Source organism: Lutra lutra, chromosome 5, assembly GCF_902655055.1.
Source record: "Lutra lutra chromosome 5, mLutLut1.2, whole genome shotgun sequence".
Taxonomy (NCBI): domain Eukaryota; kingdom Metazoa; phylum Chordata; class Mammalia; order Carnivora; family Mustelidae; genus Lutra; species Lutra lutra.
In genome coordinates this window covers 58,869,938-58,892,367 of record NC_062282.1, presented here as the reverse complement: position 1 = coordinate 58,892,367, position 22,430 = coordinate 58,869,938, and the positions used below count along the sequence as shown (strand labels likewise).

The 22,430-nt window shown below is 46.6% G+C and overlaps 1 protein-coding gene and 1 non-coding gene across 3 annotated transcripts in view; one reads left to right on the top strand and one right to left on the bottom strand.

The window, feature by feature from the left end:
- The window catches only part of WWC1 (WW and C2 domain containing 1), a 152,443-nt gene that overhangs the window by 119,871 nt on the left and 10,142 nt on the right, over positions 1–22,430 (bottom strand). The gene's annotated exons all lie outside the window — the stretch shown is intronic.
- Positions 13,817–13,918, top strand: LOC125101434 (U6 spliceosomal RNA). Its single transcript, XR_007127843.1, has one exon. It is a non-coding gene; the product is annotated as a U6 spliceosomal RNA (small nuclear RNA).

Below are 22,430 nucleotides of genomic sequence, written 5' to 3'. Positions count from 1 at the left end.
AAGCAAGGATTCCTCAGGAAACAGCACCGTTAGTAACTGACTTTGTCCTGGGTACCTGATGGCTGCTTTACCCAATGAGCTCACTAGTCTTCAGCGCAGCCCAGGTAAGCACGTGTTATCCCCACATGCAGATGAGATCGCTGAAGCTGAGCTAACTTGGTCAAGGTTGCAAGCAGTGCCTAAGCCCACCCTCTTCCCATTATATTCCACAGCCTTCAAGTAGAAGATAGGTGTTAAGTGCTGACTGTACGATACGCCAGAAGAAGCAGTGACCCTGGATTCCTCAACGGTGGGAGGCCCGGCTCAGCTCTTAGCTGAGTGACCTGAGCAAGTCCTTCAGTCCTCTGCAGGTGTTTCTGCCCCCACTGCAGTCCTCGGCCTCAGCACTTCCGTGGGTTGCGCACTGGAGGAAGGAGTCCACACCCACCCGCTTTGCTTCAACTTCCTGGCTGATCCAGCCAAGCGTTGAGAAGTTTTGTCAGCAGGAATGCAACATATTCTGACAAGGCTTTTTTCTTGCTCCTGGATTCCCTATAAAGAAAGAAGCATGCTCCGTCCAACGTGAGCTTATATTATCATCATCTATCCTTCCAGAGTTGGGAAAGGAGCCAATCTGATGCTATACTGTGTCATTTGACACTTGGGCTTTTGTTAGGGACCATCGACAAGCACTGGCCTTTCATCGTTCTTCAATCAAATACAGCCCCAGCAAGGCCTCATCTTTACTTGGAGAGAGAGAAAGAGAGAGAGAGACATCCAGAGACCCTGAGCATTTAATCTTGCTGCCTCCAGCTTCCTAGGGTCTCACAAAGCCATAATGTCACCCAGAGCAACACCCTGGCTCTGATTCTGAATCTGACCCAAGGACCAACTACAAACCTATTTCTGTGCACTTGAAAGCTCCATTTTCCAACTTGTCAACTGGGTAAGAAAGGCTTTATCTCATAAGGTTGTCAGTGGAGAACTCATGAGACCCCAGAAGGTAAAAAACTCTTTCAAAAACCATCTAGCATTAACTTTGTGCTGGGCCCTTTAACACACCATTTGAATGAGTCAATATTAGACATGCATGTCAGAAACAAATACAAAAATATAGGACACGGGGTGAACAAATGAACCAATCAATAAATGCAGAAGTGGAAGGAAGAAGAGGAGGATGGAGCGGAAGAAGGGCCTAGGAAGGCCGGTGGGGCCCTGAGTCAAGCTCAGAAATTTGGGGTATTGGAGAACCATGACAAGTTTCTGAGAAGAAGAGCAATTTACTCTGGAAACTATGGAAGGAAATTCCAACAGGACTTGCAACACGCGTTGCTGGAAAATCATCTTGTGAGTCTGGCTACTCTGTTAGCCAGGGGCCATTAAGGTGGTCAATGCCAGAAATGAGACCTTAACTCAGTGGATCACCACGGGGACATAAAGGACAAAGGATTGGCAGAGGAGTGGGGCAGACTTTAAAAGACCTCAACCACTGAAAAATCTTGACAGCTGTTCCCTCAAAAATGCAGATTTATAAGGATAAACTATCTCAGAGGCGTGTTTTTGTCACATCAGTGTCCTGAACCACTAACTTCTATCCCCACATCCACCTCATCACCTCGAAACAAAACAAAACAGGAAGGAATCACTGCTATACCCTCACGGTCACTGGAGCATTATTTGCAAGAGCCGAAAGGCAGAAGCAACCCTGGTGTCCACCAACAGATAGAGAAACAAGAGGTGGTGTGTCCTTACCATGGAATATTATTCTGCCTTTAAAAAGGACATTCTGAGGGCGCCTGGGTGGCTCAGTGGGTTAAGGCCTCTGCCTTTGGCTCAGGTCATGATCCCAGGGGCCTGGGATCAAGCCCCGCATGGGGCTCTCTGCTCAGCAAGTAGCCTGCCTCCTCCTCTCTCTCTGCCTGCCTCTCTGCCTACTTGTGATCTCTGTCTGTCAAATAAATAAAATCTTTAAAAAAAAAAAAAAAAAGGACATTCCGACATGAGCTGCGACATGGGTGAACCTGGAGGACATGATGCTAACTGAAATAAGCCAGTCACAGGAAGACAAATGCCGTATAATTGCGCTTACATGAAATACCTATAGGAGTCAAATTCATAGAAAGTAGAATGGTGGTTGCCGGGGCTGAGGGAGAGGCGGATGAGGAGTTAGAGTTAAATGGGGACAGCGTTTGGGTTTTACAAGAAGGGAAGAGTTCTGGAGATTGATGGGGGTAATGGGTGCATGGCAATGTGAATGTGCTTGACACCACAGAACTGGACACTTAAAAATGCTTAGGATCGTCCATTTTGTTAGATGGATTTTACCAGAATTTTTAAAAAAGTTTGTAAAGGAAGGAAGCAAGTAAGCAAGCAAGCAATCGTTGCGGGAATTGTCAGAAAATGGGACAGCACGAAAACAATGCAGGTCTTTGCCAACCAGGCACATCCCAACGGAGAACCTCCTCCTCCCTCGTCCAGGCAACTTTTCCTCACTGCTTTAAGATTCCCTTAACCCCTTACCCCTGTCCTACCAGATGCTGACTCAGCCCCTTGTCGCATCTGAATGGCAGGAGTCAGCCTCAGGATGGACGTGGCCACCTTATCCTGTGTCCTGGGACACCTAGAGTTCCCAGTGACCAACACTGACCATGCCCATCACTCCAAGACCCCAGCTCCCTCCAGCCTGAGGAACTACACCCCCATGCGCTGGCTGGCATTTCACGTGAGAGCGGCAGATTCCAGAAAATGCTCTGTGGCAAGAGGAGGTGGACTGCCTTGTGGGAGCTCCATATAAGGGCTCCTGTCACAGAGCCCCGGGGCCTGCCTTCTGAGAGGCACAGGAAGGACACCAGTGTTCACAACGCTGAGCACAGAATGAGGCCAGGGAGTTCAGCTTGCTTCTGCCCACCTCTGTCCTCATCACTGACTCAAGAAAATCAGGCCTAGAATGAGGAACTGTGTCATCAATCCTTCCCCTTGTAAAAAGCTGGAAAACCAGCTCCACTGGATCCAGTCCCTCACTCACGTAGTTTGAACTCTGCTATTAGGTGTACACACATTCAGGATTACTACATCTTTTTTTTTTTTTTTTTTAGATTTTTATTTATTTGTCAGAGAGAGAGAGGGAGAGAGAGCGAGCACAGGCAGACAGAATGGCAGGCAGAGGCAGAGGGAGAAGCAGGCTCCCCGCCAAGCAAGGAGCCCGATGTGGGACTCGATCCCAGGACGCTGGGATCATGACCTGAGCCGAAGGCAGCTGCTTAACCAACTGAGCCACCCAGGCGTCCCAGGATTACTACATCTTTTTGAGGAACTGATCCATTATAAACAAGACCTCTGACTCTGTATCTGGTAATACTCCTGTTTTTGGTATATTTTGTGTTTTGTTATTACAGCCATTCATTTTCTATTTATTGGTATTTTTCCATCCTTTTTCATCCTTTTACTTTTAGCCTAGCTGTGTATTTATATTTAGGAATCTCTCAGAGGCAGCTTATACATGTGCCTTTTCCCTCCCCAACCTGACAGTATCTACCCTTTTTCTTTTTTTAAAGATTTTATTTATTTATTTGATAGACAGAGATCACAAGTAGGCAGAGAGGCAGGCAGGGAGAGAGGGGGAAGCAGGCTCCCCGCTGAGCAGAGAGCCCGATGCGGGGCTCGATCCCAGGACCCTGAGACCATGACCTGAGTCGAAGGCAGAAGCTTTAACCCACTGAGCCACCCAGGTGCCCCCAGTATCTACCTTTTAACTAGAGTGTTAATCCATTTACTCTTAATAAATTATTAATATATCTGGATTAAAATCTACAAACTTGCCAGTTGTTTTCTATTTGTCTCATCTGTTTCTTTTTTCCTACTCTAGAGAAATCATCCACAATACACTATTATGTTTGCTTTAAACAATTATCTTTTAAAGAAATGAAGAAAAATGTTAAAGTCATTTATATGTCCAGGGCTCTTAATTTCCCATGGAGATCCAAGTGTCCATCTGATATCATTTTCCTTCAGCCTGAAGAATTTCTTTTGACATTTCTTTTTATGTAAGTCTGCTGGTGAGAATTTCTCTCAGCTTTTATCTGAAAATACCTTGATTTGACCCTCATCTTTAAAGGACTTTTTCTATTGGATATAGCATTGTAGACTGATGGTCCCCAGGCCCTTGGCTTAGCACTGTAGAGATATGATTCAATTTGGGGGGCTTTGTTTCTGATGAGAAGACAGTAACAGAGCTCATTGTTCTCCTGTACATTGTGCATATTTATTTGCTGCCTGATTTTCTTTTTTAAAGATTTTATTTATTTATTTGACAGACGGAGATCACAAGTAGGCAGAGAGGCAAGCAGAGGGGGGGCGGAAAGCGCCCTGCTGAGCAGAGAGGACCATGCAGGGCTCCATCCCAGGACGCTAAGATCATGACCAGAGCCGAAGGCAGAGGCTTAACCCACTGAGCCACCAGGCGCCCCAGGGTTTTCTCTTGTCTTTAGTTTTCAGCAATTTGATTATGATGTGTCTAGGTGGGATTCTTCCCACGAGTCTCCTGTGTGGGGGCTGAACTTCAATGATCTGTGGGTTAATTTCCATCGACCATGGAACTTTTCTGTCATTACGTCTTCCAATATATTTACTTCCTCAATTTCTGTCTCACTCTCTTTCCTTTGAAGAATCCAAATACACATTTCTTAGACTGCTGAATGAATGTCCCACAAATTGCTGAGTTTCTGACCTTCTCTCTCCCAGCTGTTCTCTCTGGGCCCCGTTTGCATAGTTTCTATTGCCCTGACTTCGTGTTCAGTGCCCCCGTTTTCCTACAACATCCAATCTACGATTAGATCCCCCTCCTGGATTTTTCACTTCAGATACTATAGTTTTCATCCAGAATTTTTATTTGGTTCCATTTCTCTACTGGTTTATTCTCCTTTGAATCCTAAACATACCTATGCTACTTTAAGGTCATTTTTCTGCTAATTCCATCATCTGCCATCTCTGAGTTTGTCTCTACTGTCTTTCTTCCTATGTCTAAGGACCTCTTCTAGTCTGTGCTGGACATGGGGAATACTGAGCTGCTGAGAATCTGGATTTTGTGTTCTTTCTTTAAAAACTTTTGTTGTGGGGCGCCTGGGTGGCTCAGTTGGTTACGCGTCAGCTTTCAGCTTGGGTTGTGATCTCGCGTCCTGGGATCCAGGACCTGCTCAGCGGGAAGCCTGCTTCCCTCTCTCCTCCCTGTTTGTGCTCTCTCTTTCAAAAAAAAAAATAAATAAAATAAAATCTTTTAAAAAAAAAAAGTTTTGTCATGATGGTAGTTAATTTATTGGCAGATTAGCTTTATTCCCTTGAGCCTTCTTAAGCTTTGTTGGAGCCATGTGAGTATAACGATGGAAGGAACGTGCTAAGAATGGTGGAGCAGAGATGCTGAAGGAACCTGGGTCCCTGGTGACCATGTGGAGCTACTGCTCCAACCCTGACTGGCCTGTCTTGTGATTTTTTTTTTAATATGATAAAGAAGTAAAGTTAAATCTTGAAGTTAAGGGGAACCTGGGTGGCTCAGTCATTAAGAGTCTGCCTTTGGGGGGGCCTGAGTGGCTCAGTGGGTTAAGCCTCTGCCTTTGGCTCAGGTCATGATCTCAGGGTCCTGGGATCGAGCCCCGCATTGGGCTCTCTGCTCAGTGGGGAGCCTGCTTACCCCCTTCTCTCTGCCTACTTGTGATCTCTCTCTCTCTCTCTCTGTCAAATAAATAAATAAAATCTTTAAAAAAAAAAAAAAAAGAGTCTGCCTTTGGCTCAGGTAATGATCCCGGGGTCCTGGGATCAGGCCCCGCATTGGTCTCCTTGCTCATTGGGGAGCTGCTTCCCCCTCTCCCTCTGCTGCTCTGCCTGCTTGTGCTCTCTCACTTTCTCTGTCAAATAAATGAATAAAATCTTAAAGAAAAAAATCTTGAAGCTAAACCACTGTTCTTTATACATTCTGACTTGTGCTGCCAGCAGCTAAACTGTTGAAAGTACTGAATACCTACGAAGTAGACCAGGGGGTAGGTGCTGGGGATAAAGTAATTAACAAATTAGATGGGGTTCCTGACCTGTAGCTTATCGTCTGGAGCAGGGGATGGCAAACTACGGCCTGCAGGCCAAACGCATGCACCACCTGCTTCCATAAGCATAGTTTTCAGTGGGACAAGCCATGCCTCTTTGTCTCCATATTATCTATGACAGCCTTTGTGCTCTAAATTTGAGTGGCTAGGACAGGTGGTATCATCCACAAAACCTAAAAGATTTACCATCTACATCTTCATAGTAAGAGGTTACTGACTCATGATTAGGGTAGCAGTTCTCAAACCCGCTGGTCTTAGGTCCCCTTCACTATCTTAAAACTGAGGACACCAAAGAGGTTCTGTTTATGTGTGTTTTCTTTATCAATATTTACCATACTAGGAATCAAAACAGAAAAAATTTGAAAATATGTATTAATTTCTTTGAAAATAAAAACAGTAATCCCATCGCATGTTAACACACACGTTTATAATTAAATACAATTTTATATTTGTAAATTTAATATAAATTTAAAAACATTTTACTGTATAACTGATTTATAATTCAAGTGCTTTTATACTTAAATGTTTTTTTTTTCTAAGTCCCCTCCAAAAAAATTGGTGAGAAGAGTCACATTACTTTATATTTTTGCAAAACTTTAATGTACGGCTTAACAGACAGCTGAGTCCTAAGAGATGTATTTGCATCAGCCTGTTGCAAAACCACATGTCATGTAACCTCTAGAAACTCCACAGTCTTCTCATGATAGACACAACATAAAAAAGGCAAATGACTTCTTAGTATTATCATGACGTTTTGACTTTGCAGACCCCCTCCGAGAATATCCAGGACCGCCAGGGACCACACTTTGAGAACGGCTGTCTAGAAAAGTCCTAGGCTGACATTAAACAGAAAACACATGAGATCTAATTAGCTAATTATCATCAAACAACTGATTTAAAGGAAAAGAATACTGCTCTACGAGCGTATGTAAACACCGAACCTGGCCCCATCTGGGGAGTCAGGGAATGATTTCTTGAGGAAATGATGTTTCAAGCTGGGCTTGGAAAAGATGATTAACCAGGTGAAGGCAGGAGAGGGGAAGCTCTCCCTTCCTTCAGTGAGTTTGCTCCTCTTGTGTGGCTAAGGAAATTGGGTTAGGCTTTAGGGAAGGATCAGGAATGAGGATGACTTTGCCATGACATCTTCCCCTGAGGGTACCAAGTCAGAGATGTGCTCTGGGAAGCAGAGGGAAAGCTGTAACCCCAGGCTTCTCCTGGCATACCTGGAATTTACCGCAGGGAAGGCAAACCCTGATCTCTCTGGAACGAGGCTAATGCTTTATAGATGGGGCACTATATGGAGGCTCAGACACTAAGACATAGGGGACACAGGCAATGCGGGCCTGGGGACAGTTACCCAGGCCCTACGGTCACACGGGTAGCAACACAAACCCTTAGCTGTCTTCCTTTAAGGCATTAGGAACCTCCTCCAGATGGTTACTTGCTGTAAAGCCTACTGGTTGAAGAACCACAGCAGCTTCCTTTCCACTAGATGGCCGGGCCTAGTCCCACTTCCCTACCAATTACCAGCTCTGCAAACATTCACTCTCCAAACCAGATTCTGCCAGGTTTCAGGACGGTATCAGAGGTTGCCACGGTTCTTCTTCCCCCTGACATGCCCACCCTTGGGGTGTGAAAAGCCACCAGATTCTAGCCACCATCTCACCTCAAACACCCCTACTTGAAAAAGATTTGACAGAGAAGAAAACTATCCCTGGCTGATGGAAGGCAGCCGATTCAACTCTGTCCACTAAGAGTAATGACGCAAAGCCACTGGCCCATCCACAGCAAGTATTCTACAGAACATAACGGTATTACTGCCCTGAGTCTTCCCCATAGCCTTGTGAGATCTGTTTACATATTATCCCATTTTACAGATGAGAAACTGAAGCACAGAGAGGTCTTGCAGTGGACCCAGGTAACAAAGTCAGTAAGGAGTGGGACTAGCAATAAACCCAGGCAGTGTGGCTTCTAGGACTCAGCTCCTTGAACATACATTTTACTGCCTCTCTATATTTGAAAGGACATGATGATTTTTTATTTTTTTTAAAGATTATATTTATTTGAGCAAGAGAAAGAGAGAGCATGAGAAGGGGGAGAGTCAGAGGGAGAAGCAGACTCCCCACTAGCCTGATGCGGGTCTTGATCCCAGACTTTGGGATCATGACCTGAGCTGAAGGCAGACACTTAACCAACTGAGCCACACAGGTGCCCTGAGGAGTTAGATTTTTTAAAAGTATCTGTGTAGATGCTCCACACTGCTTATTATCAGGGTAACGCAAATCCAAACCATGGGATGCTCTTTCACACTCATTCGGGTGGCTACTATACACAAACCCAGAAAATAACAAATGTGTTGGTGAAGGGGTGGGGAAAAGGGAAGGTCTGCACCCTGCTGCTGTGGGTTTAAATGGTACAGCCACTATGGAAAATAGTGCAGTGACTCCTCAAAAAACTGGAAGTGCGATTGCCATATGATCCAGAAATTCCACTTCTGGGAATAAAGCCAGAAGATTTAAAGGCAAGTGCGGGAACAGATATTCATACACCTGTGTGTGGAGCATCATTATTCATGACAGTCTAACGGGGAGAGCAACCCCGGGCCCGTGAATGGGAAGTGATAAACAAAACGTGGCATGTACATACAATGGAATACTAGTCAGCCTCAAAGAAGGAAAGAAATTCTGCCACATGGGACACCATGGATGAACCTGGAGGGCGTCACACTGAGTGAAACAGACCAGTCACAAGAAGACAAATACCGTGGGAGTCCATTCATATGAGGTAGCCCAAGCAGTCAAACTGGTAGAAACAGCAAGTAGAATGGTGGCCACCATGGGCTACAGAGAGGCAAACGAGGAGCAGAGAGTTTAATGAGACACAGTTTGGGGCACCTGGGGGGCTCAGTGGGTTAAGCATCCTCCTTCAGGTCAGGTCATGATCCCAGGGTCCTGGGATGGAGCCCTGCATCGGGCTCCCTACTCTGCAAGGATGCCTGTTCTCCCTCTTCCCCTCCCTCTAATTGTGTTTCCTCTCTTGCTGTGTCAGTCTTGCTGTGTTAAAAAAATAAATAAATAAAATCTTAAAAAAAAAAAAAAAGAGGACAGAGTTTCAGTTTTACAAGATGGGAAGAGTTCTGGAGATGGACAGTGGTAATAGTCGCATAGCAGGGTGAATGTGCTTAACACCACAGAACTGGATGCTTACTATGGTTCACATGGTAAATCTTATGTATATTTTACCCAATCAAAAATACATGTTTTTTTTTTAAAGATTTTATTTATTTGAGAGAGAAGGGGGAGGGGCAGAGGAATAAGCAGACTCTCCACCGAGCAGGGAGCCTGACGTGCGGCTTGATCCTGGGACTCCAGGATCACAACCTGAGCCGAAGGCAGATACTAAATCAACCGAGCCACCCAGGCACCCCCAAAATAAATGATTTAAAAAGTAAACTAATGTTTCAAAAAGTAAACTAAAAAGTAATACATCTCCGAATGTTTATTATTATAATTACAGTAGAAATGACCCTAAATAACTTTTTTAAGTGGGTAGGGAGGCACGACGACTTTTCTGAACTTCTGGAACTGAGAGGGCCCTTGCAAACAGATTAAATGCTATGGCCTTTCCCTGGTTCACATGCCAAGCCAAAAGAGGTGATTAGCAGGCTTACACTACTGGTTTCTAATCAGAAAGTTAAAAAAAAAATCCTTTGTCAAAGAGAACAGGAACAAAGGGCCAGCAGGCCCAGGGGTTATATAATGAAAGCTAAATCATGCTGTGTAGAAAGGCCTCTCCATTTCCTCATGGCCATGTCCTCCTAACACCATAGCCGTCGGACGGCTATGGTACCGTTCTGATAACACATCATTCAGTGAGGCCTGGCCCCTCACAAAGGCGGGCAGCACCCCTGCATGCAAGTTGGACATTTAGGAGACAAATTCCAGGAGTCATTAGCAATTGCATCTCAATGGATCCCATACACTTGCCTCTCCTTCCCATGCAATCCTGCTTCTGTCTGTCTCTCCAGTGAGTAAGGACACTGGGAATACTGGAGAACAAGACTCTTTCTGAAAAGACCTCTGTGTTCACTTTTCCAAACAGCTAAAGACTCTAAGAGGGCAGGGGCCAAAGAGGGAACTAGGAGAGGAAGCCGTGGCAGGGAGAGGGCCCGAGTGCGAGAGCTGACAGGGGATTATATGCCCCGGGATCATCACGACCCCACCCCCTCCACAATCTCCGTCCATGCTGCCCACCATCCGCTGGGCAACACCTCCCATCCTCACTGCCCTGCAGAGCAGGGTCTGTGGGATCTGGCTGCCCATGGACTCTAGGAAGGAGGCAGGAACTTCCTCCAGCGCCTGGATTCCAGTCGCTGCACCCTGGAGAGTGCAAGAGCTTAACTAATTCTCAAATCAGGACACATACACAAAACCCTCTGAGAAGTGGTGGAGAACTCAATGAGTGTTAGCAATGTTACATCAGCGCGAGCCAACAACCTCCAGGAGACCATGCGGCAGTGATGAGCACTGAGCCCTGGATGGAAACCCAACCTCGTGCCAACTTGCTGTGTGATGCTGATTAAGTTCCCTGCTTCCCTGCTCTCTCTGGGCCTCAGCGGCCTCATCCAGAAGGTGAGGACAAACGAAATAGTGAAAACATGTACAATGGCTTGGTACATGGCGGCTGTGACAACCTCCAGGAAGTTTCACCAGCATCCAGTGGGATTTTTGAACTTTATTATCTTTGAATATAAAATCCTGACCAAATGATGGCACAGCACTGCCTTCCTCCTAGAAACAAATCAAGTGTAATCTGGGGAGATGAGAAAAGAAAGGGAATAGATTGAGAAATAATATCCTTATAAAAAATGCACAAAAGAAACTCAGTAATTACCTACGATCTTATAATACCTGATTCCCCCATGACATTATAGCAAACGCCTGAAGATTCTGACACAGCCCACATCAGCGAGAACTGGACGCTTCCCTTTTACCAACTCAACTCAAGCCGCATTTGCTGAGGGCCTGCTGCATGCTGAGCCCTCAGGGGCTCGGCCCTGCCTCTCCAACTCAGCCACTCCTTTCTCTTCCAAGAACCGAGGAAGGTTCTGGCCCCACTTTGGATTGAGAGCAGACTGCCCTTACCCTGACCTGCATCAAGAGGTCAGCTGTCTCCTGTGCTGAGGTCCCAGCAGTCTGGGCTAACCCTAGAGTACCCCCAGGTGCCCCCACCTCCCTGCCCATGCCATGCACACAGATAAGCATGCTAGCTCAGAGGACGGAGCCTGGACTCCTAAAGCAGGTTTTATGGTACTCCGGTGAAGAGTAAGCAACTGCAGCTTGCTTTTCAGAGATGGTGATGGGCAGCATTCTTAGACCACAGACAGCTGGCTCTCCCTTCACCAATGCAATGAAGACAGGCCCTGGGATTCCTGCTGGGTCAACAGTTACCAGTTTGGCAAACAGCAATACGGACCCTTACGCAGAAAACCACGGTAGCAAACGCTGAGAAACTCTGGGGGAAAGGACTCATGGGAGTTCCATGGTGCAAAAGCTCTACTTTTTAATGCCTCATGACAAGGGGAAGGCTTGCACATTCTCGTGGTCCTGGGTGTGGGGTTGTGCCGGGGCTGGCACACTGTCCTTGAGTCTTTTTCTCCACATTAGGAGACTTCCTGAGCGGCAGACAGAGAGCTCGGCTCCCACAGGAGACGCCTCCGCCCCATACAGGTGGGCTGTGTCCCCAGACACTCAGAACCCTGGGAGCTCTCTGGTCCAACACTGGCTCTCTGGGTCCAAAACCTGACCTAGGACTTCAGACTGACCAAGAGAGTCAGGACGTGACAGATTCTCACCAGGAAGCATCTATCATCATCATCCTTTATTCCGTGACTTTCCTGTTGCCTCTCAGGTGCCTTTGGGAGTATCCATCCACTCGTTTGCTGGTACAGTTGTGTGCAAGAGGCAGTGCTGGGCCCAGGCGGCTGATAGGACACTACCCCATTCAGTGGAGAACATGGACTTGAAAAGGAGGATGGCTCCTGGTGGATGCATGGGGGAAAAGGTGCACAGCAGGGGCCCTTACTCAAGCCGGGACAAGGCAGGCTCCCACAAGAGGAGGTCTTTAAGCTGGAGGAGGGGAGATGGGCAGCAGGGCTCAGAATCAGCAGGCAGGGCACACACTCGGTTCATGGAAAGCAAGGAGAGCGCTTCCTGGCACGGGGAGGAGAGGGTTTCAAGCTTAAGGCGTGTTAGAATTGTCTGGGTGGCATATTTAAGATTAGATTCCAATAAATCAAATCCAATAAAGATGCAGCATCCTGGAAGCCCCCGCTGAGGTTTGGATTCAGTGTATTTCAGGTGGGGGCCCAGGAATCTGTTCTGTGGGATCCTTGAGGGAGTCTAAGGCAGGAGGTCTATGGACCACACTCTGAGAAACCCTGCTTTGAAGGAATGGAAAAAAAAAAAAAAAAAAAAAAAGGCCATTTGTGGCTTTGATGGAATATTGGTTTATTTTCCTGGAATGTTCCCAAAGGGACTTTGGACAGCTCACTAATGATTCGTTCTTCAGTCCTTTTACACAGACAGACATGACCAACGTCAAACAAACCAAAAGCGAACCCCAGCAGGGTGTGAGGAACTCCACTCACGCGGACGGCTGTCACTGTGTTCCATGGGACGATGGAGGGCCTTATCTCAGGAAGGTGTCGGGGCAAGGTCCACACTGCAGCCAAAAGGCTGTCCACAGGTGAACCAGGGCCCAGCGAGCAGTGACGGGTAAGCCTTTTGGAATCTGGCCACACCTCCTTGCCAACCTCGTGTCGGGAAAGGCAAGGCAGTCTACGGACGTCTTACAGACTTTCTCTATTGCCCGTGACTGGCTCCCTGCCTCTCTGTCCTGGGTGCTCCATTGGGAGTCTGATCTCTGTTACCCCAGTACCACCCCCTAAAGGCTCCTTCTGGCTTGGACCCAGGGCTGCAGGTGAGGACTCTGGCTCCACCAGCCTAAACCTTGGCCATCGGCAATGTTTCTGCTGGCACCCTCATGGCACTATTTTTCCCTACCCAGAGCTAGTTCCAGGGAGTCTGCCATTTATTTCACTGGCTCAAGCCCCTGCCTGGGAAGCTTATGGAGGGACCTTCCCAAAGACCCTACACCTCCTTGTCTTGCTCTTGCCACTGTTCCCCGAGGGCTGGAACCCTGCCTTTGTGATCTCTGCTCAGTGCCTGGTGGGCCACCTCCATATTATGTGTTAGAGTCATAGGCACTAGCCTCCCAAGACTTCCCACCTTCCAATGGCCGCATGTCCCCAAGGGCCATGTTCTACCACCCTGGGGTCTTCCCACACAGCCCCCCTCTGCTCTGGCCCAGCTGCTGAATATGCTAGTCTCCCGACCTGCCTTTTCTCGGCAGGTGTGATCTCCTTTGAACTGACCTTCACACCCCATCCAGCTTCACTCCCTTATTCCATGTGGAGCTCTGGGAGCAGGCTGAGAAACTCTTTTCCCCTAACGCTGTTTAGGACTGACTGTAATAATCCACTGTTTATTGATATTACAACTACGTGGTGTGCTCAACATCAGAGCTTAGTAAGAGGCAGTCAGCCACAGAACAAAAACAAAAAATTAAAACAAATAGAAAAACCAGGGCTATGAAGTAGTAAGCCCTATTGAATGGTCTGGCCAGTGCTACTCAAACATCAACATGCTTAAGGACCACCGGGATCTTGCTAAAATGCAGTCTCTGCCACTCGCTTCAGCAGAACATACACTAAAATCGGAACGATCCAGAGATTAGCATGGCCTCTGTGCAAGGCAGATACACACATTTGTGAAGCATTCCACATGAAAAACAAAAAACCAAAACCAGTTTCTGATTCAGTGGGCCTGGGGTGGAGTCTGAGATCATGCATTCTTTTTTTTTTTTTTTTAAAGATTTTATTTATTTATTTGACAGAGAGAAAGATCACAAGTAGGCAGAGAGGTAGGCGGGGGGTGGGGGTGGGGGTGGGGGAGAGGGAAGCAGGCTCCCTGCTGAGCAGAGAGCCAAATGTGGGGCTCAATCCTAGGACCCTGAGATAATGACCTGAGCCGAAGGCAGAGGCTTAACCCACTGAGCCACCCAGGTGCCTGAAATCCTGCAGTCTTAACAAGCGGGATCCCAGGCAGTGCTGCTGTGCTGGTCCACAGCCCACACTTCCAGCAGCAAGAGGATAGGGATCACACTAATGAGTGGGAGTCTGCCACACAGGGATGAGGCCAGAGTAGGGCTCTGAATGGAGCATGCGCTCAGATACAGAACTACGGAGTCCTACTCACTGCCACAGAATCAGAACAATCGACTCAGAAATTCTGAGAAAGAATGACCTAGGGATGGCCAACTGCCCACACTCTCTGGGCAGGCAGCTGCTGTGGTTGGTACCACATGATCCCTGACTCTGGTTTCCAGTACCAGGTGAGCCCAATTCAAGGTCAGCTCTGTAATTTGCCAAATCAGCACTAAATTTTTGGCCACTGAGTTAATTGTGGTCCCTGGGCTGGAGGGTTATGAGACAGGCTGGGGCCATGGAGGGGAAAAGGGTCACCTAGTGCTCTGATAATGTCTAAGCTGTTAGCATTTGTGAGTACTTAGTCTGAGCCCTGCTGTCTGCTAGGTGCCTTTCGTGGAAGCATTCATGCTGCAGTTCTCCCAAGGACCCTTTGGAGTGGGTTGTCATTTAAGAGCGGGCGCTCTGGAGCCAGAAGCCTGAGACTGAATCCCAGCTTGGCCACCTCCTAGCCGTGTGACCTTGGGCAAATAACTTAGGTCCTCCATGCCCCCACTTCCTCCTCTGTAGATGGGGAGAGTTAGAGCACCTCCCTTAGACAGTTGGTTGAGTAAATATAAGACATTTAGTGCAGCACTTAGCACTCAATAAAATCTGGGCTATTCTTTTAGCCTTATTTGTATGAAGCAAGGACACGGAGGCTCAAAGAGATTAAGCAGCTTGCCCAAGTTTACACGGCAAGTTAGAGGCAGAACTGATTGCAAACAAAGTCTGTGAATTCATGAACACATTTTAGATCTGCTGTTTGTAGGTGTCGGGAGGTAGCAGAAACCTCTGGTGGCCTCCAGCTGCAGTCCCACCTGCCCAGCAGTGTGGGCTTCTATTCCCTTCCTTAGATTCCTGTGAAATCTAAGCTCACAGCAGCTTCTTCCTCCCAGAGCCATCTAATACAGGCTTTCCCTGCTTTGGACTAGAAGAGACTTGACTTAAAGTAGATCCCTTCTGGGCGGGAGCAGAGAGGGAGATGATGGATGAGGGAAGGCCTCGTGGAGCAGGCAGCATCCCTGTGGCCTGGGAGGGACGTGGGGCTCCCACGGATACCGCTGGGGCTGGGAACCGGGCCCACACTAGGAGAATGGCAAAAGGCTCGGCCTGTTTCGGGACTGCCACGGACCCAGGTGGACCACACACAGAGGACTGATGAAGAGAGCCTACGAACCGCAGCAACGGTGACTGGCACCTACAGGCTGCGGGGCACTCTGCAAAGTATTTAAATAGTTTAACATAAGCTTATTAAAACTGGATGTGGCATAGTTATGTAAGAGCATGTTTTGCTTCTTAGACACACATACACAGACAAACACGAACGTATTTAGTGGCAAAGAGACATGATGACCAACTTAAGAGTAATAACTAACTTAAAAAAAAAAAGTAATAACCAGCTTTTTCTTTAAAGCAGGCTCTGTGCCCAGCATGGAGCCCAACGTTGGGCTTAAGACCTAAGCTGAAATCAGGAGTTGGGAGCTTAACCAACTGAACCACCCAGGTGCCCCTATAACCAACTTACTCTTAAATGGTTTATATATGTCATGGTTTCACATAATTACATATGTTTGTATACATATGCACACATATCTAGACTCACATACTCACACACAAAATGAGAGACTATAAGCTACATGGGCAACACTTAAAAATCGGTAAATCTGGGTAACGGGTATATGGAAATTTCTTATATTTTTGTAATTTCCCTGTAAGTTTAAAATTATATGCCAAAATTTAAAAGATACCAAAAGATGCCTGGGAAAGATTTTTTGTAAAAAGTATCTTTAAAAATATTAGGAGGTCAATACTACTATTACCCCCATCTTATTAATGAGAAAAGTGGGGCAAAGCATGAGAGACATAGAAAATGAGGCGGGACTAGCTTTGAGGAGCTTTGATGGTCAGGCTCAGAAGGTTGTCCCTCAGCAAACTTGGGGGTGGGGTGACCAGAGTGTGAGAGGGGCGGTCAGCACTGGATTATGCAAGACTGATCTGAAAGCTGGCCACAGCTTGGCTAGAAGGGAGAGGCCTCTAGTTTGGCCTCTATTTTCAAACAAGCCTCAGTAGGAATAAACAGAAAAGGAAGCAGGTGTCAGAGCCTATAAAAGAAAGAGTGGCAGAACTTGGCAGCCAGACAGGGGGAAGGAAGAATCCAGAGGATGGAAGCAGGGGTGGCCTGTGTGTAGTGGGGGTAACTGGGCCCATGGGGACCGGGGTGAGGAATACCTACGTTTTGCTGCACACCTTTTGGATCTTTAGAAGTTGAAACAGGCATGTTTTAGCCATTATAGGGGGATCTTCTCATGGGAATGGCAGAAAAGGCAAAGCTATTTGAGCCCAGGACTGGATTCAGGTTTAATTCTGTAGTTGAGTACAGTGTTTGTCTGGACCCAGAAATGATGTCCAGCAGGAAACTAGAAATGGGCACTTCAGGTTTCGCTGGAGAGGAGGTAGCAGGAGGTATGGGGTCACGGGACACTACTAGGGAAGAGCAATGGGAGGTAAGACCACAAAATGCTCTCCCTTTCCTGGAGCAGAGTGACCGCCAATAGAAGAGGGTCAACATCATCCATCACCAGATGCCCGTCCACTGCTGGAGGGAATGTAAGCTGGTGCGGGCACTAGGAACAACAGTATGGGGGCACCTGGGGGGCTCCGTTGGTTAAGCATCTACCTGAGGCTCAGGTCATGATCCCAGAGTCCTGGGATCAAGGCCCACATCAGGCTCCTTGCTCTGCAGGTAGTCCACTTCTCCCCCTGCTGCTCCCCCTGCTGGTATGCTCATGCTCGATTGCTCTCTCTTTCTCTGTCTGTATCAAATAAATAAAATCTTTTTTTTTAAGATTTTATTTATTTATTTGACAGAGAGAGAGAGAGGTCACAAGTAGGCAGAGAGGCAGGCAGAGGAGCGGGGGAAGCAGGCTCCCCACTGAGCAGAGAGCCCGATGTGGGCCTCGATCCCAGGACTCTAAGATCATGACCTGAGCCAAAGGCAGAGGCTTAACCCACTGAGCCACCCAGGCACCCTCAAATAAATAAAATCTTGAAAAAACAAAAAAACAGTATGTGGGTTCCTCAAAAAATTAAAAATAGAACTACCATATGACCTAGCAATCCCACTTCTGGGTAACGTTGAAGGAAATGAAAACACTGATTCAAAAATATATCTGCACCCCATGCTCACGGCAGCCTCATTTACAACAGCCAAGATAATGGAAACAGCCTAAGTGGCCGCTGATGAATGAATGGGTAAAGGGAATGTGGTGTATATAGATAATGGAATAGTCCTACCATTAAGAAGAATGAAATCTTATGTTAACATGGATGGACCTCGAGGGCATTATGCTAAGTGAAATAAGACAGAGAAAGACAAATACGGTATGCTCTCATATGTGGAATCCAAAAATAAGACAAAACATGCTCACAGAGAGGGAACAGGCTGGTGGCTGCCAGAGGCAGGAGGTGTGGTGGGCCAAATGAGTGAAAGGGGACAAAAGGTACAAACTTCCAGTTACAAAATAAATAAGTCCTGGAGATGTAGAAGTCCTGGAGACGGAATATACAACATGGTGACCATAGTTAACAATACTACATTGCATACTTGAAAACTGCTAACAGCAGACAGTACAAGTTCTTGTCACAAAAGAAAAAAAAACTCTAGGTATTGAGGGATATTAACTGGACTTACTGTGATGATCATTTTACAATATATACAAACACTGAATCATTAGCTGTACACCTAAAACTAAACCTACAAGTCAATTACATCTCTACAAAATAAACAAAAATTAAACAAAGACACCAGGAAAGGAGGAGGGTCAGCCATGTTGTCAGGTGCTACAGGGAGGTCAGAGCTCACCGTGGGGCCTCCTGTGACCTTTCTGGAATGAGGTGGGAGGAGGAGGAGGATGTCGAGTGTTGGAGCATGAGTGGGGGCTGCGGAAGCAGTGGGTATGGAATTCCTCTGTATTCCTCAGAGGGAGGGGCGTGGGGTGGGAGCACAAAGGCTGAACATTTATTCTTAGAGAAAGAATGCCAGAGCACACTGGAGAAAAATCCAGAGAAGTCTGGAAGAAGGAAGAGATTTCCGTGATATGAGGTCCAAGAAGCAGGCCAGGTTGTGGCAGAGGCCGAAGGGATTCTAGTCCTGGTTGGGTTCAGGGGCTCTCCAACTTAAGAGGGCATCAAAATCACTTGAGGGTGCCTTTCACACACATGGGGGCTGGGTCCACATAATCCATGGGTTCTAAATATGCTGATGGGGGCTGAGCCTGGAAATATGCATTTGAGCCACTCAGGCAGTCTGGATGTATGCAGTCAACAGATGATGCCGGACTCAGGGAAGTCTTCTCTCCTTGACCCAAGGAGAGAAGAAACCCTGTTGGTTGCCACTACAGTGAGGACCACAATCTACTCACCGGAATTAAGAAGCCCTGTACGAAGAGGGAGACAAGCAATCATTGCAAATGCATGTTATTTAAAGTTCACAGCAAACCCAGTTTTTCAAATTCTAGAACTTTACAACTTTATGCCTTGACCTCTGGTGTCATTCACAAGGACTTATTTTCTAATACAGCATCTTCTTCATTTTCATGATCTGTAATTATTTTATGGTTTTATTATTTGGCTATAAGTTCCACGAGGGGCGATGTTAGCCTTTATTCACTATGGGATCCCGTTCCTAGTACAGTTCCCACCAGGAACCAAATACACAAAGGTAATGACATTGTTTTGTTTCAGTTCTAACCAAGTGCAATGGAATTGGAAGGTAATTCATGTCCACTTCGAGCCATTTCGGGCCTGAGATGACCCAAATGACTTCTAGCGACCCCAAAACAAACATCCTACAGGATGTTCTAGTTGGCAAGCAAGAGTGCTGCAGACCAAGCCCATACACTGGGCAGACACCAAGAGTCCAAAGGAACTTGATTCGCACTAAGTCTTTTGTGCCAAAGTAGTAAGAGATGGAGACTTCTTGAACCCAGCCCGTAAGGAGGGTAAAGCAGAGATGCTCATCACCACCACGGACCGAGGAATTTGGTTGAGGACGTTCATCCCTGGGGGGTGGATTTTGAAAAAAACCTACTGTGCTCTGAAAAACAGCTCACTCACCCTGCTTCCTGAAAAGGGACATCTGCTAGAACAGGAGTAGAGCAAACACGAAAGTCTGGCCTCTCCAAACAGACCCCGAGCAACTGGAAAAAGTTGCCAGTACAGGAATCGCCATACTGAAAGGGGCTCTGGTCTGAATTACCAGGATGAAGTCAGTGTTGCTCTCCCTGACAGCCTTGCCTGACCTACCCGACGGTGAAGAACATGCATTTTGGGCATTTTGGGGATGGGCAGATTGAATCTGAATCCCAGTTCTGCCACTTACTAGCTTACAATCGTGGGCAAGTTTTCACCCCCCCTACGCATCACTTTCCCCATCAGCAGAACGGAGATGGTATCTTTCTTACCTCATTGGGCTGCTGGGGAATTACATTGGATAATGCATTCAAAGCCCACAGCCCAGATCTTGGCACAGTCTAAGGTCTTAATAAATGTTAGCTATTATTAGTTCTTACCCACAGGCTATGATCTATATGGTGACAATGTCTGCATGCCCCACTCTCTTGGAGTTTCAAGGACACAGATGTGTGCATGAAATCCAGACGGGGTTCTGCTGAAGTCAGAAAGAAGAAGCACTGGGGGCCCAACCCCCAGGCCTGCAACTCCGCAGTAGCTTAGACCAATTTGTTCAAAAGCATTACTGCTGTAATGGGAATTTAAAGATTTTCACATTAAAGTAAAGATGAGCTTAAATGTCTCTGATCCTTAACACTCCAAGAAAGAAATCACAAGGCAGGTACAGCAAGGTGACTGACATCCCCCAAAGATCTACTTCTCCCCTCCCACAACTGCTTTTTAAATATTTCCTAGATCATCTCAATTTTTCTATATAGAACTGTAGAAATCTTTATTTTAAAAACCTTCTAGGAGGTACTTTCATATAATCTCACTGAAACCTTGTAAGTGTTTATAAGACCATTATCTAACTACAGTCACGGTTCTCCAATCTGGCTCTACCCTGGAAGTCCCGTGCCCAGGCCATACCGCAGTCCAATTAAACCAGAATGTCTGGGAGTGGGCCAGACATGGGTATTTTTAGCACTCTCCTCCTGTGAGACCAATGTGCAATTGAACTTGAGAATCACTGACTGATCCTTTTGTCCCCCAGGTCCAAACACAACCTCCTATCCTCTGTTGCAGAAAGGAGACCAAAGGTTATTATTCCCCCATGGTAGAGCAATGGAGACTATGGCTCAGGGAAGGCAAATGACTTGTTGCTCTGACCAGAAGCAGAATCTAAAACTCCCAATTGGGGAGCATTCATTCCCTGACTCAGTGCACTCCTACTGCGTGCCAGTCACCAGGCTACCCAACAACCCCGAATGGAGAACACGCAGGGAGGGGGTCATGCTGTTCTACTACAGTGTAAGTTGTCATGGGGCCCAGGCAAGGCACATGGGGAGGGCCTTTCTAACCTTCATTTGTGAGCTGAACCTCGATGTGAGATGTCAAGCAATGGTCGGGTCTGGTGAAATAAGTGTGAAGGTCTATCTTACACAGTATAAGTCTGAGGATGATACTAAAATAGTCATAAGCCAATGAAGACCATTTCAACTGGCCACACCTGCCAGTGCTCAGAAAGTTCTTTAAATCTGGTTAGTTTCTGCCTGTGCTCACTAACAAAATATCTTAGGTCATTCTGGCTGCAAACATTTGTCCAGCTGATCTGAGACTGAGGGGCAGCAGAGTCAAGTTTTAGATCCAGTAGGTGGAATGTGAGAATCTGCATTTCTTTTTTTCCACTTTTTTTTTCTTTTTAGGATTTTCTTTCTTTATGAGAGAGAGTGCGAGCGAGCGAGCAAGCAAGAGAGCAAAGGCAAGGGGAGCTGCAGAGGAGAAGGAGAAGCAGACTCCCTGCTGAACAGGGAGCCCAATGTAGGGCTTCATCCCAGGACCCTGAGCCTGACCTGAGCCTAAGGCAGACACTTAACCGACTGAGCCACCCGTGTGCCCCAAGAATCTGTTTCTTTCTTTCTTTCCTTTTTTTTTTTTTTTTGGAGAATCTGTGTTTCTAATGAGTTCCCAGGAGAAGCTGATATGCTAGTCTGGGACCACATTTTGAGAACTTGTGCTGGGTGACCAGTAAGGAAGCTAAAAAAAATACCCAGGGTCTCCAATGCAGCTGGCAAATGTTTGTTTTATGTCAGTGATGGAAATAAAGCACTCAGGCTCATTTTGAAACTCCTTGAGCTGTTAAGATACCCTTCAGTAGTCCTCTCTAGCAAAGTCATTGTTTACTGGACGATGTTTATCACTGAAGTATGATCAGTTCTCCCAGAGAAACAGGAAGAATGTGGTTTATGCCCAAGAACTCTGGTACTCAAAATATATGAATTGAGCAGTAATTATTTAGTGATTGATAAAGCTATAAAAGGTACTAAGGAGGGGCATCTGGGTGGCTTAGCTTATTAAATGTCTGCCTTTGGCTCATGATCTCGGAGTCGTGGGATTGAGTCCCACATCAGGCTCCCTGCTCAGTGGGGAGCCTGCTTCTCCCTCTCCCTCTTCCCCTCCTCTCTGCTTGTGCTCTCTCTGTCTCTCAAATAAATAAATAAAATTTATTTTAAAAAACATTTTATTTATTCATTTGAGAGACAGAGCACAAGCAGGGGAGAGGCAGAGGGAGAAACAGCCTCCTTGCTAAGCTGGGAACCTCACATGGGGCTCGATCCCAGGACCTGGAGATCATGACCTGAGCCAAAGGCAGATGCTCAACCACCTGAGCCACCCTGGTGCCCAAATAATAAAATTTTAAAAATAATAATAATAAAATATACCAAGGAGGCCTTACTTGCTGCTTTTAGAACTACCCAGAGAATAGTTATAGTTATTTAAGTTTAGAACTTAAATATAATGAGAAACTTCTAATTTGGTTTTGTGCAATCCTATGAGGTACGTTCTAACATATTCTCATTTGCCAGTGAAGACACGGAGACTCA